We start from the raw sequence: 4,937 nt of genomic DNA on the forward strand, positions 1-4,937 counted from the left end.
CATCTCCACAAAGGTTACTGGGAGGGATGTTTGTTAATGGGGAGGATCGTTGGGTCACAGGATTCACTTTGATAAGCGATTAGACCATGATAAATTATTTGACGCGAGCTAAGGATCGAACACTACCAACCTGCTTCGCGAACCGCGCCACTAATAGATCATGCCACGCGAGCGACGCGCGACACGATTGATCCTGCTCACATCACCCGCCCCCGCAGGAGCAAGTGACGCGAGCAAAGGATCAAACACTACTAACCTGCTTCGCGATCCGCGCCACTAATAAATCATGCCACGCGAGCGACGCGTGACACGATTGATCCTGCTCACATCACCCGCCCCCGCAGGAGCAAGTGACGCGAGCAAAGGATCAAACACTACTAACCTGCTTCGCGAACCGCGCCACTAATAAATCATGCCACGCGAGCGACGCGTGACACGATTGATCCTGCTCACATCACCCGCCCCCGCAGGAGCAAGTGACGCGAGCAAAGGATCAAACACTACTCCGATTTAGCCTTCCTTATGTGGATTAATTGGTTGTCCTCCACGGCCAATCCGATCGTTGCCAGCGCTTGCTCGTCCTTTGTTCTCCAGGCATCCGTGACAGGTTCCGGTTTCACATCCGCAACAACCGACCAATTCCCTTCCTTGGTCAGCAACAGCTTCATCCTGAAACTCCAATTATCGTAGTTGGAGCCATTCAGCTTCGGAAACGACACCAGTCTGTCCCCCATCTCGGTGGACGAAAAAAACTTTTTCTTCACCAGATCCGATTCCGTTCCCAAAGGCCCATAACCTATTGGCGGAATGTGGGAGTCAATCGGACTGGACTTGAAAAGATAAACTTGACTACAATTAAAATACGTCTTTATTAGTTGGTAGTATAATTCAAACTAAGAATTCAAATTGAAAATTCAAATTTCAAGGGTTGCTTCGATTGTCGATGGCATGCTGCGTTGCATACACTCGACATATTTTGCTAACGTTGTGATGCTAGTGCTACTTACTATAGGAACAGAAATTAGAAATAGTGCTACTATAGAAACATGTATTCCTATATCGGCAAACGCGATAATTAATACAAACATTTGAGTTTTCGTAGTTTTCATATTTTTCCCACATAGCCAAAATAAAAAGTTTTCAGATGATGTAAAAATAACGACGCTAGCGTTATTTTTCGGTTTTATACGAATTTATGATCTTGGCTTCGCGGCTATTGGTACATCGATCCTACTCAATATATTTTCATAAAAGACAAAATGGGGAAGAAGCAAAATGAGACATTAGGACAATTATTCGTATAACAACAGTATATTGATCTATTTCACTAAAATAAACGACAAGAGATTATTATTTAACTTAAATCTAAACCAAATAAAACTAAACAGAATACAGACTGCTGAAAGATGAATGCAAATTTAGACAAAATAGCAAGGCATATCATTCTCACAACAGTGTATCAATATGTTCCCTGCATTTGGTCAGCAGCTCCACAATGTGGCATTTGCTTGTGAAAAACGATCACATTTTCAATATGGTCCATCATGGTGACAAGGGAAAAAGCCAAAAGCTATTTGCAGCAGCTCAGAAAAAGGCGTCAGCCACCGGAAAACTCCAGCTATGATCATCTACCGCAAAATCCTCTGATGTCGTCAACATCCACGTCGACGAGAACGATGATACCTACCTCTTCTATAGCTTCGACAAGGGTGACAACGACCATAGGCGTAAATAGCCATCAGAGCTAGGGGCGGCACGGCCCTGTCGTATTGGAGGTGGTAGATCGTTAAGGATTTGCACAATTTTCCAATGCTCATTTCGATAGTATTTATGAGCCGATTACAAAGGCACACCTTCAAACAAAGGTAGGTCATAACCTGAAAAGTGTTATACATCGATTGATCGATTTTATTTGATACCATATGTCACTTTCTAGAAACTATACTTTCTAAATTATACGCATCTAACATCAAACAACTTAAATTATACGGCATTTAACATCAAATATCTCTTGAATGGAAGCTTAATCGAAATAATATTTGGTAGGCGTGATAGTCATCATCCCTACGCACAACCGGTATAGTCACCCCACAGTTATGGATAGCACACAGATATGGATCAAAGTTGGCTTAAACGGAGAATATCTCATCAAATAGAGTTGCAATTACGCAGAACACATTTTATCTACGTGAACTATAAATCTGTACAGCATTACAATCAATCACAACATCTTCTAGCATATTTTATTCGTCCGTATAAAATGAAATGTTATCCCTATTCATAGAATCGTTGATTCATAACTGTGGGGCATTGAAACCCGTACCACAGTTGTGAATCAGCGATAAGACGATTCCGAAAGAAACGCCGAAACGTATACTTTCACTAACACACCATTCGTTTACTTCACAGATAAATTGCTTTTATAGTGTTCTGATCCATAATATGAGTAGATTTGATCCATAATAAGGACCCTCCTGTTCCACTGATCCACATCTGTGGGATGGACAACGTTTGAAATTCCTATCGAAATCGACACTTTTTCGTAAATAATTGCGATTTTTTATGTGTATTCTGGAAAATAACCATATTCGGCATTACCAGGCGGGTAATTTTGTTTTGTACAAGGTCACCATGATTTGTAATCGAATTTTATTCTAAAAAACGACCCTTAGCTGATCCATAACTGTGGGGTGTCTGTACCAAATATTTATTCGAAAATAGTTCTCAAATAATTCGTTAGATGCCGATTCTCAGTAGTGCTACTCGCCACACACAATTTTTTCGCGTTACCTTTTAGCAATTTTTCGTGCATAGACACTAGCGCATGTGCGTTACTGTGTGGTGAGTAGCGATTCAGGCCATGCCAAGGGGGTGGTCACTCTACGCAGTGTGCCTTGCGCAGCTATGGCACATTTCGGCACACTGACTGGCACACCTTTCCAATGTGGGTTGCTATAAAATGACAGTGAACTGAAATTTCCATCTCAGCAACCATTGAGTTACCTGAATTGTTTGCTATATGTCATGAATTCGAGAAATTTTCACGTTGGCATCGGCTTCAGCAGGAATCTCCCAACACTATTCAACATGTTGTTTCTGTAGGGAACGTAAGGGTTAAGACGGTGTTAAGATGGTAACTAGGAGTAATTAGGAAAAGAGAGGAGAGGAAGCAGAGGCGCAAGAGAAATCGTGATCGTAGGACCCATAGATTTTACAAATGAAAATTCAGTTTGTTGGTTTGTTTAACTGTGAATAGACGTGTTTGATTTGTGGAAGTAAAAAAAAAAACGTGTTCAGTTTCATTCGGAATGGAAAATCACTACAATGGCGCAAAGGCTCCCAGGGGGCAAAGAAAAAAGTAAGTGAAATTATTATTTAATAAAGTGCTCATTTCGTCTTTCTCGCTTCCACCCTAAAAAAAAAAAAAAATTGATGTCGCGAACGTGATTTTTTTTCCTTGAAGCTTCAATTCAAGCTCCATTGAAACTCCGAATGAAAATTGAGCCGGAATAATTACTGATTTGTGTACTTGTGCTTAGCAGCGCCGCCTTGAACACAAAATTTTAAAATTTGCTTGGAAAAGAACAATTATCTTGGAAAATAGTAGGTATAATTAATGTGCGGTGTCTGTAATAAATTCTCATCGATTCGAATGGACATTCCCGAAAACAGGTTAGAAAAAATTTTCACTTGACCGTCGTCGCCATCACAATCCGAGTAGCGGTTGCCAAGCAACCGTTAGTTCTACAGCTCTACGTGAATACAGTTACTCCGGCTTCAAATTGGCAGAAAGAGAATTTCTCTCTCTTTCTCTCACTCAACAATGATACTGTACTGATCATCAAAAGTAAATACACAAACACACTAAACGACAGCCATTTGCTTGAGCATCGAAGCCATGTTTTACTTACTTCAAGCGGAATCCAACCATGTTTTGTAGAATGGAGTCAATATACTTTTTCGAAGTCCCTTATAATCATCCAAGTATTTTGCACACAGGTTTTTACCACTAAATACCAATTACGATTCGATTAGTTGTTTCATGATCGCATTGAATGGCATCAATTATATAAACAAGCAAACAGAGGACTGATGGTTGGCGAATCAGTGTTGTCAAAAAATAATTTTCAACAAAACCTGGTGTGCTTTATTTCTTCCCCCTCTTTTCAAGATTTTGTCAAACCAATCCACACTCTTGGCAACACCGGGAGAAAGCACACAAATAAAAAAAAAAACTAGTGAGCGAAGTTGCCTACACACACATGTTTCAGGAAGGCTCTCTCAGCCTTCTTTTTTCATCTCAAGCACAAATGGAAAACGGTTCCCGTATGACAACGTGGTAGCGGAAAAGAGAAGGGTGATTGAACGTCAGATGATCTAGTACACAATTGTATCATCATCATCATCATCATTATTTACGTTGATATCGGTATGCGGCCCTGTTGGCCATGCATGCTTGTGTTCTAGTTTTCATTGATGACGAAGTCCCGTGCAGTGAAATTAAGAATGTGAAACCGTTATGAAGAACCCATGAAAGGGACAGATTTTCTAATTTCTCGCTTAACACTTGAAAGCAACCCAAACGACGATCATAAAACTAATTTTCGAAGTTTGTAAAATTTATAAGTTAATTACCCATTACGTTTTTTACAACATAACACGTTTTCATACAACTTTTATTGAAATTATGTCTGTCCTACAATGTCAATATATAAAAGAAAAACTGGAAGTTAAACTGTCACGCAAAATAAAAATTACGTCAATGTGTAAATGTGTGAAATGATAATGCCGGTATAAATGTATGAGTTTTTACAAATTGTTTTTTTTTTCTTGAAAAAATCGGTATCCGACCCTTGTTGACATCGGTATCCGACCCTTGCCGGCCACGCATGGCATGATAGTTTCTTATTGGATTTTAGCAGTCGAATGAATTATAT

General features: G+C 39.9%; 1 long non-coding RNA gene across 1 annotated transcript; it reads left to right on the forward strand.

Annotated features, from left to right (window-relative positions):
• Window positions 1-2,498: 2,498 nt before the first annotated feature.
• LOC110679249 lies at window positions 2,499-4,723 on the forward strand. The gene is made up of 2 exons (XR_002502331.1): window positions 2,499-3,358; window positions 4,172-4,723. It is a non-coding gene; the product is annotated as an uncharacterized LOC110679249 (long non-coding RNA).
• Window positions 4,724-4,937: the final 214 nt, after the last annotated feature.

Source organism: Aedes aegypti, chromosome 3 (genome assembly GCF_002204515.2).
Source record: "Aedes aegypti strain LVP_AGWG chromosome 3, AaegL5.0 Primary Assembly, whole genome shotgun sequence".
Lineage (NCBI taxonomy): Eukaryota > Metazoa > Arthropoda > Insecta > Diptera > Culicidae > Aedes > Aedes aegypti.